Below are 15253 nucleotides of genomic sequence, written 5' to 3'. Positions count from 1 at the left end.
GACACAAAATCAATAGCGACTTCATCCAATCATAAAGAGAGTGTCTGTCATTCAGCAACGATGACGAAGCATTGTCTAAAATTATTAATGTGGGGGAATGCGTCACCGTTTCTGTACTACAACTGTTGCTCTGAAATATGTGAAATGATCAGGCTAACAGTTCAATGCAGCGGCAGTAAATTAGGGTACCAGTAAATTGTGGAAATTAGACCAGACTTAAAAATATACAGTACATTGAAGCAGGTGCGTAAGTTCCGGGGGGCCAAGGGGGTCATTGTCGTCGTCCCCTGAAAACCTCTACTTAAGTAAAAGTAGCCCTCTTAAGAAACTACTAAATTAAGCAAAAATAAGTATCTGGTCAGAAAACTAGTTAAGTACTAGTTACAAATGTACTGTAGTTTGTAACTAGGTAATTCTGGCAAACTGTGAAAGCAATTAAAAAGAACAACAAATTAGTGAAACTGATTTGACATTAATTTATTATTTAAGCCTGCCAGCACCATATTGCAGATATCTCCAATGAAGACTGACATAAACAGAGTCCATAGGCTGTACAGTTTCAATTATTCTCGTATTCAAACTTAACTTAATATCAATATCAATGTGCTCAATTTCATAAAAAGGTAAATGGTACTCAAGACATTAGAATAATTTCACAATTTCAATAGCATTACTGAAAATTATTTTCACAATATTATTTCAAGTACATGTGATTAATGAATGAGTACTAAAAAGATTTACACCAAATGTGATGTTAAATGTTTTACTCAGAATACTAGTCAAACAAAAATCAATATCAACATTTCACCTTCAATGTTCCAAGTATGCAAATCATCAAGACACATTTCAGCATGGAATGAAACATCAAGGTAGGTATTCTGGTAAGAATCATGAAAGTTATTAATAGTCAAAGTACAGCTATCAATTGCCATATTCAACTCAATCATATTTTTCCTGCCAAGGTAGGATTTACCCTGCATCCACCTTCTATCCTTTCCACTTTGAAGGGTCTTTTCTTTTCTTGGCTGGCCCATTTTCCTCTCCCTCGGTTGTAAAAAGAGAGTGAGAAAGAGTGAGAAAGAGCAATGGAGTGGGAGGATGCTGAGCTGGGCTGACCGGTTGATTTAGATAAGCTGGCTGAGCTAGCTAGCTACCTAACGTTATCTAGTGGCAAGTTAATGTGAGTTAGTTAGCTATTGCCACACTCATCTGATTAATTTGTTCACTCATTATGCCAATGACAAGGTGGCTAGCTAGTTAGCCAAAAAGAAAAGATCTTATGGGTAGTTAAAAACAGAAGATTAAACATTATCTGTCAGATTCCAGGTTAGCCACCTAACGTTAGCCATTTCATTTTCACTTGCCCTCAAAACACAATTTCAACAGCAGAATTATATCTGAGAAATACTTATCCTACTCCATAAATGTATAATATTACAAAGGGCGAAGGTAATTAAAGTGCAACTTACCTCTGATCGCGTCTGATTAAGAACCCCAAAACAGAAATCTTCTCAGAAGTGAAGACCACTTCATGAGCCATGGTGGAGATAAAGGGTTTGACGGACAACTTTGAGAGCCAATGGACTTTTGATGACAAGCTATTTTGAATGCATTTCATTAGTCAATGGGTCGTGAAGCGTTAAAAAAAGGGGGAACCAATAGTATCAATTCATGTAAAACAAATAAATATCACAAAATGTTAAGAAACCTAACAAAGCACGTGTAAAAGAAAAAAAAAGTTTGCAACCACCAAGACTCTTCCTAGAGCTGGCAGCCCGGTCAAACTGAGCAATCGGCGAAGAAGGGCCTTGGTCAGGGAGGTGACCAAGAACCTGATGGTCACTCTGATAGAGCTCTAGAGTTCCAGAAGGACAACCATCTCTGCAGCACTCCACCAATCAGGCTATTATGGTAGAGTGGCCAGACGGAAGCCAGTCCTCAGTAAAAGGCACATGACAGCCCGCTTGGAGTTTGCCAAAAGGCACCTAAAGGACTCTCAGACCATGAGAAACAAGAGTCGCTGGTCTGATAAAACCAAAATTGAACTCTTTGGCCTGAATGCTAAGCGTCACGTCTGGAGGAAACCTGGCAACATCCCTACGGTGAAGCACGGTGGTGGCAGCATCATGCTGAGGGGATGTTTTTCAGTGGCAGGGACTGAGAGACAAGTGAGGACCGAGGGAAAGATGAATGGAGCAATGTACAGAGAGATCCTTGATGAAAACCTGCTCCAGAGTGATCAGGACCTCAAACTGGGAGGCGAAGGTTAGGGGCGAACAACCCTGAGCACACAGCCAAGAAAACACAGGAGTGGCTTCGGGACAAGTCTCTGAATGTCCTTGAGTTTCCCAGCCAGAGCCCGGACTTGAAACTGATCGAACATCTCTGGAGAGACCTGAAAATAGCTGTGCAGTAACGCTCCCCATCCAACAGGACAGAGCTTGAGAGGATCTGCAGAGAAGAATAGGAGAAACTCCCCAAATACAGGTGCGCCAAGCTTGTAGCGTCATACCCAAGAAGACTCAAGGCTGTAATCGCTGCCAAAGGTGCTTCAACAAAGTACTGAGTAAAGGGTCTGAATACTTATGTAAATGTAATATTATTATTATTATTTTATATATAAATTTGCAAAACATTCTAAAATCATGTGGTATTGTGTGTAGATTGGTGGGGGGAAAAAACAATTTAATCAATTTTAGAATAAGGCTGTAACATAACAAAATGTGGAAAAATTCATGGGGTCTGAATACTTTCCAAATGCACTGTATAAGGACTGAATGCGTGTCTAATTTACACATCTCCACCTTATCTTTCAACATAGCTACATCTATGGGTTTTTCTGTCATGCGCAAAGTTTTATTTTAATTTAAACCTAACTTACCAGGTAAGTTGACTGAGAACACATTCTCATTTACAGCAACAACCTGGGGAATAGTAACATGGGGGTCAGGACATCCATTTAACGTACCATCCGAAAGACGGCACCCTACACAGCGCAATATACCCCATCACTGCCCTGGGGCATTGGGCTCTTTTTATTATTTTTTGAGCAGAGGAAAGAGTGCCTCCTACTGGCCCTCCAACACCACTTCCAGCAGCATCTGGTCTCCCATCCAGGGACCGACCAGGATCAACCCTGCTTAACTCATTCCATGGAGGGCCGAGTGTCTGTGGGTTTTCAATCCACCCTTGACCTTGATTGATGAATTAAGGTCACTAATTAGTAAGGAACTCCCCTCACCTGGTTGTCTAGGTCTTAACTGAAAGAAAAAGAAAAAAAACCTGCAGACACTCGGCCCACAGTGGAATGAGTTTGAAACCCTGCTTTAGAATGACACTTCTGGTTTGTGTGGGAAATACCGGGTTACCTGGGAGAAAAGCTATTATTCTCGGGATGGAACATTTGTAATATACTGGAAAAATATTCAACCTTAGTCTGTAGCTTATTCTTTAGATGTTTTGGGCTGCTGGTACACCATGGTGTGCAGGCATAATCAAAGTGACACTGAACTAGTGCACCTGCCAGAGTCTTTAGGGTGTCTATAGGTGTCCATCCAATTCGCAACAGATATTCATACGAATATTCTAAAATCTGCATAAAAACATTTCTGTCATGCTTGCTCCCGCTCCCGTCGCTTCTCGTCTCCAAGCGTCTGTAATTACAGAATGCTGACAACACAATGTGAAGCATCAGGTTTTTTTTGTTTTTTGTTGGTGACGTCGAGTCCGGGTGCCACTGCCGGAGGAACCGGGGATGCCTCAGCTGGCTCATCAGGCTTCCACGCCTTAGCTGGCTCGAGAGGTTTCCTTGCCTCAGCCGGCTCGTCGGGCTCCCACGCCTCAGCCAGCTCATCAGGCTCCCACGCCTCAGCGGGATCGTTAGGCTTTCACGCCTCAGCGGGATCATCGGGCTCCCACGCCTTAGCTGGCTCGTCGGGCTCCCACACCTCAGTCGACTCGTTGGGCGTCTTCGCCTCGGCCCGTCAGGCTCGCCCAGGTGGGAAGCCGGGTGGGGGGGGGGGGGGGGGTACTGTCACGCCTGCTCCCGCTCCCCCTCCCTGGTGCTCGAGGGTGTCAGGATGCCATCATCACGCACACCTGTCACCTTCATTACGCGCGTCAGCGCTTCATTGGACTCATCTACACTCCTTCACGTTTTGATTGCCTTCCCTATATCTGTCTGTTCCTCTGTTTCATCCCCTTGTCAGCATTAATGTCGTTATGTTTTTCATGTACAGATGCTGTCCTGTCCTATTTCATGTCTGTTTATTCATTAAATGTTCACTCCCTGTACTTGCTTCTCGTCTCCAAGCGTCTATCCTTACACATTTCAGGGTTCCTTTTAGGAAAATTTGGAGCCGGACAATGTGACTGGGAAGATTTTAATTTACCGGACACACATATGCATTCAGATCTGACTTGGCACAGCCAGCGCAATCAATAAACAACGAATATTGGTGAAATTATCCACATTTATGTGTGGGGGGGTTTGGCTACTTTACTAAAACAATAATTGTCCATCTCATGGTTCAGCTGTCGGGAGATTCGAGCATTGCTTCAGGGCATTGCATGCATAGGCCTTTAGGCTTAGGTGTCCACTGTATGATATATACATATATACACTGCTCAAAAAAATTAAGGGAACACTAAAATAACACATCCTAGATCTGAATTAATGAAATAATCTTATTAAATACTTTTTTCTTTACATAGTTGAATGTGCTGACAACAAAATAACACAAAAATAATAAATGGAAATCCAATTTATCAACCCATGGAGGTCTGGATTTGGAGTCACACTCAAAATTTAAGTGGAAAACCACACTACAGGCTGATCCAACTTTGCTGTAATGCCCTTAAAACAAGTCAAAATGAGGCTCAGTAGTGTGTACGGCCTCCACGTGCCTGTATGACCTCCCTACAATGCCTGGGCATGCTCCTGATGAAGTGGCGGATGGTCTCCTGAGGGATATCCTCCCAGACCTGGACTAAAGCATCCGCCAACTCCTGGACAGTCTGTGGTCAACGTGGCGTTGGTGGATGGAGCGAGACATGATGTCCCAGATGTGCTCAATTGGAATCAGGTCTGAGGAACGGGCGGGCCAGTCCATAGCATCAATGCCTTCCTCTTGCAGGAACTGCTGACACACTCCAGCCACATGAGGTCTAGCATTGTCTTGCATTAGGAGGAACCCAGGGCCAACCGCACCAGAATATGGTCTCACAAGGGGTCTGAGGATCTCATCTCGGTACCTAATGGCAGTCAGGCTACCTCTGGCGAGCACATGGAGGACTGTGCGGCCCCCCAAAGAAATGCCACCCCAAACCATGACTGACCCACCGCCAAACCGGTCATGCTGGAGGATGTTGCTGGCAGCAGAACGTTCTCCACGGCGTCTCCAGACTCTGTCACGTCTGTCACATGTGCTCAGTGTGAACCTGCTTTCATCTGTGAAGAGCACAGGGCGCCAGTGGCGAATTTGCCAATCTTGGTGTTCTCTGGCAAATGCCAAATGTTCTGCACGGTGTGGACGTCGGGCCCTCATACCACGTCGGGCCCTCATACCACCCTCATGGAGTCTGTTTCTGACCGTTTGAGCAGACACATGCACATTTGTGGCCTGCTGAAGGTCATTTTGCAGGGCTCTGGCAGTGCTCCTCCTTGCACAAAGGCGGAGGTACCGGTCCTGCTTCTGGGTTGTTGCCCTCCTACGGCCTCCTCCACTTCTCCTGATGTACTGGCCTGTCTCCTGGTAGCGCCTCCATGCTCTGGACACTATGCTGACAGACACAGCAAACCTTCTTGCCACAGCTCGCATTGATGTGCCATCCTGGATGAGCTGCACTACCTGAGCCACTTGTGTGGGTTGTAGACTCCGTCTCATGCTACCACTTGAGTGAAAGCACCGCCAGCATTCAAAAGTGACCAAAACATCAGCCAGGAAGCATAGGAACTGGGAAGTGGTCTGTGGTTACAACCTGCAGAACCACTCCTTTATTGGGGGTGTCTTGCTAATTGCCTATAATTTCCACCTGTTGTCTATTCCATTTGCACAACAGCATGTGAAATTTATTGTCAATCAGTGTTTCTTCCTAAGTGGACAGTTTGATTTCACAGAAGTGTGATTGACTTGGAGTTACATTGTGTTCCCTTTATTTTTTTTGAGCAGTATATATATATATATATATATATATATATATATATATATATATATATATATATATATATACAGTGGGGCAAAAAAAGTATTTAGTCAGCCACCAATTGTGCAAGTTCTCCCACTTAAAAAGATGAGAGAGGCCTGTAATTTTCATCGTAGGTACAATTCAACTATGACAGACAAAATTAGAAAACAATATCCAGAAAATCCCATTGTAGGATTTTTAATGAATTAATTTGCAAATTATGGTGGAAAATAAGTATTTGGTCAATAACAAAAGTTTATCTCAATACTTTGTTATATACCCTTTGTTGGCAATGATGCAGGTCAAACGTTTTCTGTAAGTCTTCACAAGGTTTTCACACACTGTTGCTGGTATTTTGGCCCATTCCTCCATGCAGATCTCCTCTAGAGCAGTGATGTTTTGGGGCTGTCGCTGGGCAACACGGACTTTCAACTCCATCCAAAGATTTTCTATGGGGTTGAGATCTGGAGACTGGCTAGGCCACTCCAGGACCTTGAAATGCTTCTTACGAAGCCACTCCTTCGTTGCCCGGGCGGTGTGTTTGGGATCATTGTCATGCTGAAGACCCAGCCACGTTTCATCTTCAATGCCCTTGGTGATGGAAGGAGGATTTCACTCAAAATCTCACGATACATGGCCCCATTCATTCTTTCCTTTACACTGATCAGTCTTCCTGGTCCCTTTGCAGAAAAACAGCACCAAAGCATGATGTTTCCACCCCCATGCTTCACAGTAGGTATGGTGTTCTTTGGATGTAACTCAGCATTATTTGTCCTCCAAACACGACGAGTTGAGTTTTTACCAAAAAGTTATATTTTGGTTTCATCTGACCATATGACATTCTCCCAATCCTCTTCTGGATCATCCAAATGCTCTTTAGCAAACTTCAGACGGGCCTGGACATGTACTGGCTTAAGCAGGGGGACACGTCTGGCACTGCAGGATTTGAGTCCCTGGCGGCGTAGTGCGTTACTGATGGTAGGCTTTGTTACTTTGGTCCCAGCTCTCTACAGATCATTCACTAGGTCCCCCCGTGTGTTTCTGGGATTTTTGCTCACCGTTCTTGTGATCATTTTGACCCCACGGGGTGAGATCTTGCGTGGAGCCCTAGATCGAGGGAGATTATCAGTGGTCTTGTATGTCTTCCATTTCCTAATAATTGCTCCCATAGTTGATTTCTTCAAACCAAGCTGCTTACCTATTGCAGATTCAGTCTTCCCAGCCTGGTGCAGGTCTACAATTTTGTTTCTGGTGTCCTTTGACAGTTCTTTGGTCTTGGCCATAGTGGAGCTTGGAGTGTGACTGTTTGAGGTTGTGGACAGGTGTCTTTTATACTGATAACAAGTTCAAACAGGTGCCATTAATACAGGTAACGAGTGGAGGACAGAGGAGCCTCTTAAAGAAGAAGTTACAGGTCTGTGAGAGCCAGAAATCTTGCTTGTTTGTAGGTGACCAAATACTTATTTTCCACCATAATTTGCAAATAAAGTAATTAAAAATCCTACAATGTGATTTTCTGGAATTTTTTTTCTCATTTTGTCTGTCATAGTTGACGTGTACCTATGATGAAAATTACAGGCCTCTCTCATCTTTTTAAGTGGGAGAACTTGCACAATTGGTGGCTGACTAAATACTTTTTTGCCCCACTGTGTGTGTGTATATATATATATATATATATATATATATATATATATATATATATATATATATATATATATACACTGTACCAGTCAAACGTTGGGACACACCCACTCATTCAAGGGTTTTTCTTTATTTTACTATTTTCTACACTGTAGAATAATAGTGAAGACATCAAAACAATGAAATAACACATATGGAATGCAATAACCAAAAAGGTGTAAATCAAATAAAAATATATTTTATATTTGAGATTCTTCAAAGTAACTATCCTTTGTGCAAAGCTGTCATCAAGGCACTCTTGGCATTCTCTCAACCAGCTTCAAGAGGTAGTCACCTGGAATGCATTTCAATTAACACGTGTGTCTTGTTAAAAGTTCATTTCATGGAATTTCTTTCCTTCTTAAAAATAATTAGGGCTAGGCGTCCCGCTAGCGGGACAACTTCCGGTGAAACTGGAGGGCGCAAATAAATAATCATAAATATTATGGATATTAAACATTCATGTACATACAAGTGTCTTATATCGGTTGAAAGCTTAAATTCTTGTTAATCTAACTGCACTGTCTGATTTACAGTAGCCATTACAGCGAAAGCATGCCATGCGATTGTTTGAGGGCGGCGCCCCACATCAAAATATTTTTCCATCAGCAGAGGTTTCATAAATTCACAAATAGCGAATTAACATTCACTCCTTTCGAAAATATTCCTCTGATTTGTCATCCAAAGGGTCCCAGCTATAACATGTAGTGTCGTTTTGTTGAATAACAATCCTTCTTTATATCCCAAAACGTCTGTTTAGTTGGCACCATCGATTTGAGTAATCCACTCGTTCAACATGCAGAGATAGGAATCTAAAAATATACCCCTAAACTTTGTTTCAACAAATCAAAATACATTTCTATTGACTCCTCAGATACCCTAAAATGTAATCAAACTATAATATTTCATACGGAAAGAAGTATGTTCAATAGGAAACCAATTTTAGCAGGTGCGTTGTCTTCATCGCTCGCGCATACACGAATTTCCAAGACTGTGTCCCTGTACTAAAACTGTTCTTTCTCATTCGTTTTGGAAGTTACAAGCCTGAAACCTTGAACATATACTGGTGACACACTGTGGAAGCCATAGGAAGTGCACCCTGGGAGATAGAATTCATTATTTCCCTATACTTTCCATTGTAAGAGCATGGGCTCTCAAACAAACAAAAAAACATTCTGGTTGGTTTATCTTTGGAGTTTCTCCTACCATATCTATTGTGCTATAGTCTCCTACATTATTTTAACATTTCTACAACCTTCAGAGTGTTTTCTTTCCAATGGTATCAATTATATGCATATCCTGGCTTCAGGGCCTGAGCAACAAGCAGTTTACATCAGGCACGTCAGTCAGGTGGAAATTTAGAATAAATGACCCTAGCCCTAACTTAATGCGTTTGAGTCAATCAGTTATGTTGTGACAAGGTAGGGGTGGTATACAGAAGATAGCCCTATTTGGTAAAAGACCAAGTCCATATTAGAAACCACTACTAAAGGATTAGAAGAAGAGACTTGCTTGGGCCAAGAAACATGAGCAATGAACATTAGACCGGTGGAAATCTGTCCTTTTTGAGATTTTTGGTTCCAACCTCTTTGGTTCCAACCTCTGCGTCTTTGTGAGTAGGTGAACGGATGAGTGGTTCCCACTGTGAAGCATGGAGTAGGAGCTGTGATGGTGTGGGGGTGCTTTTCTGGTGACACTGTCATTGATTTATTTAGAATTCAAGGCACACTTAACCAGCATGACTAACACAGCATTCTGCAGGGATACGCCATCCCATCTGGTTTGCGCTTCGTTTTTCAACGCTTAGTTTTTCATTTGTTTTTCAACAGGACAATGACTCAACACACCTCCAGGCTGTGTAAGGGCTATTTGACCAAGAAGGAGAGTGACTGCTGCATAAGATGACCTAGCCTTCACAATCACCCAACCTCAACCCAATTGAGATGGTTTGGGATGAGTTGGACCGCAGAGTGAAGGAAATGCAGCCAACAAGTGTTCAGCATATTTGGGAACTCCTTCAAGACTGTTGGAAAAGCATTTCAGATGAAGCTGGTTGAGAGAATGCCAAGAGTGTGCAAAGCTGTCATCAAGGCAAAGGGTGGCTACTTTGAACAATCTAAAATATATATTTTTTGTTTAACACTTTTTTGGTTACTACATGATTCCATATGTGTTATTTCATAGCTCTGATGTCTTCACTATTATTGTACAATGTAAAAGAAATAGTAAAAATAAAGAAAAGCCCTTGAATGAGTAGGTGTGTCCAAACATTTGACTGGTACTGTATATACCTTATATAAAGAAAGAGAAGCTTCGGCCTAGCCCCAGAGAGATAGAGATATGCTGGCGGCATGCTACGAGACCGACATGTATTTCTTTATGTCAGATGGCTACTGCGTCTGATATGCAGATATAGAGGAGGCTTATTCATGAATTGTCTATCAGACTATTTTGTATATTTTTGATTATAGGAGTAACTCTGATAGGCCTGAAACATGTTTCCTAACCTCAAGTTCAACTGTTGGAGTAAGTTGGAGTGTCGGTGCACACCGTCTTCGTATCGACAGGCTTGCAGTAGCTAAAGCTTAATAATAGCCACACCAAATCTTAACAAAGGTTTCCAAACTTTATTAGGGTAATAGCAAAAGTAAGTCAAGCCATTTCTTATGAAACAATACAAGCAGGCTATTATACAGTATTGCTGCAAACACAGCATTACAGTTGGAACTCAGTTTGTCCAAAGAAAATGGCTTTACAGAATGAAACAAAACACTTGGTTTAAACCTTCACAAAAGTTTTGAACAGGCAATATTGCAGTAATTACCAATAAAGACAAGACCCTACCATACCCAGCCAATGACAGAAAGGCTAATGTTACTTATTTTACAACATACCTACTTATAGCTTATCTTAAACTAAATAAGGAGCACACAATTAAAAAGACAGATCAAATTTAAATTAGCCAATGAAAATGTCTCAACAGAATTAAACCACACACTAGTGTGGAACTGGTTGCAATTAATAAATAGGTTTACAATAATAACAATGATATACAATAATAATAATGATAATACAAATAATTATAAATAAATGTACTGTAACGGCTGTCGTCGGAATGAGACCAAAGCGCAGCGTGGAAAGTGTTCATGATGTTTTATTTTCACCAAAAACACTCAAACAAAAATAACAAAAAAATTCAACGGAAGCGCACAGTTCTGTCAGGTACAGATATAAAACAGAAAACAACTAACCACAAAACACAGGTGGGAAAAGGCTGCCTAAGTATGATTAGGAACCATACTCGGCCAAAAACAAAGAAATAGACACCATAGAATGCCCACCCCACATCACACCCTGACCTAACCAAATAGAGAAATATAACGTCTCTCTAAGGTCAGGGTGTGACATATACATTTCAAAATTGCATCCTACCTGAATAGGGCGTTGCACAGTAGCCTGCATTCTTCTCATCTTAGTCCACTACAATATTAAAACCTATATTAAATTTCCCTTGTAGGCTTTTCACTATACGCATACTATTTTTCCTCTAACTTTTGTTTTACTTCAATGAAAAAGGCCTCCATCTTCACAATCAACAGTAGTCTAGGCCAAGGCTCCTCTGTGACTCTATCTCTCTGTCCTCAGCAGCAGGCGCACGTGACCGCAAGGCGTAAAAGAATGGTGCTGGAGCGCAAATTCAGGGTGTAGGTTATGATAGACAGCCAGAATAAGACCCTCGATATTTATAGAAAGGACCATCAACCTCATCACTGTGCACTTTCACCACCCTGTGGAAGTTCATCATCATTTATATAATCTGTAGCCTAATAAACTGCATACTTTCCCATGATGTGGTGACATTTTTTATCAGACATTAAGCTACTTTACTCACCTAAACCAGGTTTCCATCCAACCTTTTTATGTCAAGCCATTTTGAGGACGCTGGAATTGTATTTTGGATGAACATGCGCATGCCTACAGGATACTTTTGAAGTAGCCTAATCAGATTAAAACATTGTGACTGGTTGTGTTTATGACATATATAAAAGGTAATACGTTTAAAAAGTTAGCTGCTCGGACTGGAGAAGAGGCAGAGCATGAGTTAAGCTTTCCTAAATACCTGGACCTGCCGGGAGCATGCAGTATGTGGCCACATTATTATAGGATGACAGAGGAGAATGATCTGCAAAAGACAACGCAATCAGTATCAGAAGTAAAAATATAGCCAGACTGGCCTGCTACTGTGCCTTTCTAGACCTTACTCTAAACCAGTCCTTCTCAAATAGTGGGGCGCGCCCCCCTGGGGGGGCTTGGAGCGATGCCAGGGGGGGCGCGTGACCCCGGGGAACATGCTTTTTCTTGCCGCGGGGAGTAGGTTTTTTTTAACCGAACAAGAGCACACAGCACAGAGCAGGAGATATGAAGTGCAGATAACAAACCCTTAAGAGACACCATGGAAAAATATTTAACAGGGATGAAAAGAAAGGCGGAGAGAGACGGAGATAATGAGACAAACGTAAGTCTCCCGAAAGCTAAGACGAGGAAATATGACGAAGCGTATGTAGCGCTTGGCTTCACTGTGACTACGGTGGGAGACGAGGAAAGACCGGTATGTTTACTGTGTCTAAAAATGTTGGCAGCGGACAGCATGAAGCCAAATAAATTAAGGCGTCACTTAAAGACATTACACCCCAATCACGCTGATAAGCCGCTTGAGTTTTTTCAGCGAAAACGTGCCGAATATTGTCAACAATCGTCCCGCTTTGTGAATGCTTCTTCAGTAAACCAGCGAGCACTGTTAGCATCATATAAGGTGGCGTACCAAATTGCTCAGTGCAAAAAACCCCACTCCATAGCAGAGGAGCTGATACTGCCTGCAGCATTAGACATGGTCTCTGTCATGCTGGATGACGCAAGTGCTGAAAAAAAAAAAACTATCCCTCTGTCCAATGACACTGTTGCCAGACGTATAAATGACATTGCTAACGATTTTAAAGAACAGCTGGTAGATAAACTCAAAGACAAACATTTTGCCTTACAGTTCGATGAAGCAACTGACAGCAACAAAGAATGTTTGTTTATCGCTTATGTACGTTTTGACATGACAAACTCCCTGTGTGAGGATCTACTTTTTTGTAAATATGTCAGAGACAGAGCCACAGCTGAAGAGCTATTCAAAATGCTGGACTGCTTCCTGACTGAGAATGGGCTAAAGTGGGAGAACTGCATTGGTGTTTGCAGTGATGGTGCACAGACCATGGCAGGGATGAGAAAAGGACTTCGGGCACTCATCAAGAAGGCCTCACCTAATGCTGAGTGGACACACTGTGTTATACACAGAGAAGCACTGGCATCAAGGCACCTTTCCTCTGAATTAAGTGAGGTTATGACTGACATTGTAGGTGTAGTCAATTGTATAAAGACCAGACCACTAAAAACAAGAGTCTTCTCTGCTATCTGTGAGGAGATGGGAGCTGAACATCAAGCTGTGTTGTTTCACAGTGAAGCAAGGTGGCTGTCACGAGGAAAAGTCTTGTCCCGAGTTTTTGAGCTCAGAGAGCAGATAAGAATATTTTTGGAGCAGGAGCACAAGTATGACATCACAGAAAAATGTAGTGATGAGAACGTCCTGGCAAAACTGGCCTACCTGAGTGACATATTTGGAAAGCTAAATTAACTAAATCTACAGCTTCAAGGGAAAGATAAACACCTCCCTCAGGTCACAGACAAGATCAGCTCTTTCACTCGAAAGCTTGCAATGTGGGGCAGGCGACTTGATGAAGGAAATACTGATTCATTCGAGAACCTGCATGAATTTGTTGACACTACTGACTATGATGCCACCTCAGTGATTCCATATATTAAGGAGCAAATTTCATCACTGATGGGATTCTTTAAAAAGTACTTCCCTGAAAACAGTTCCCAATATGACTGGGTGAGAGATCCTTTCAATGCACCAGCTCCAACTGGTTTCAGCTCTGCAGAGGAGGACCAGTTCATTGATATGACGTCTGACTCCACATTCAGACTGAGGTTCACATCACAGACACTGAGTGAATTCTGGCTGAGTGTAGAGAGGCAGTATCCACTCTTAGGGCAGAGGGCCATGAGCATTCTTCTTCCTTTTGCAACATCTTATCTTTGTGAGACTGGCTTCTCTGCTGTTGCTGCACTGAAGACCAAGTACAGGTCCCAGCTAAACATTGAGCAGGAGCTGAGAGTTGCAGTATCATGCTTCAAACCCCGCTTCGAAAAGCTGTGCTCTGCAAAACGTGCTCATTGTAGCCATTAATCCTGACTTCCTCATTTTGATAAAAAAAAAATCAGCACAAATTGTTTTATTCATTTTTGTTTTATAGGTCAAAATGTTTCATATATTGTGCTCCTGAGTTAATGATCAATTTGAATTTATTATTATTTATTGATTATATTTTATTTTTCAGTATCAAATGGTCAAAAAATGTTTACAGTTTAAATAAGGGTTGAATTTTTTTTAACATTTCAGGCAAATTGATGCACTTGAAGTCTTTTCTGTTACAAACCAAAAAAAACAATGTTAATAAAGTTATTCTTTGTTGTAAGTTGATCTATATTTCTTTCTTTTTTATTTTTCTTTAATGTTAATAAGGATACAATGTTATGCAGAGGTGTACTTATAACAATTTTATAGACAAATGATACTATTTACAGTCGCGGCGGAGAGTTGGGGGGGCGCGAAATGTTTACTTCTTCCTAGGGGGGGCGTAACAGAAAATAATTGAGAAGCACTGCTCTAAACCAAGATGGCCTAGCAGTGCAGAAGTGTTTTGTTCGTCCTCTCATGTACTTCTGTATTTTTCTACTTTTTTTGTATATATATTTCAATTTTATTTTCAGTCTCTTTTCCATTTTAATTCAATTATACCTTCCGGTAACCTGCTTCACCCAATGTGATACGGAACCGCTATTATTTTAAATTTTTAGACCATATAGCAAGAACCACCTAGCCATCAGAAGCTAACCAGCTAATTAGCTACAAGCTATTTAGTCATTGTTAGCCACTGCTAGCGGCCTTTACCTTCTGCACAGATACCAGCCCTTTTTTTAGCCTGGATAATACTCGCCAGCCTACCAGTATCGGACTGTCTCTCCACTACAATGCCGGATTCCTGCAGTATCCCAGGACCATTACTCCTGATCTTCACAGCTAGCTAGCACCCACCGAGTTACCTAGTACTGAAGCTATCCCTGAGGCCCACCTCCCGGCCTACTCAGTTGTTCACCCAGACTCCACCCAAACACGGCGAGAACCCACTACTCCACCGAATCCTCGCCGTAAGCTCTGGACCTTGGCACCGGATCACCGCTGCTACCGGGTGGCTATAGTGGCTAAATCCCCTGCCCCGAA

Source organism: Salmo salar, chromosome 03 (genome assembly GCF_965601325.2).
Source record: "Salmo salar chromosome 03, fSalSal1, whole genome shotgun sequence".
NCBI lineage: Eukaryota > Metazoa > Chordata > Actinopteri > Salmoniformes > Salmonidae > Salmo > Salmo salar.
Note: the sequence above shows the minus strand (reverse complement) of the source record.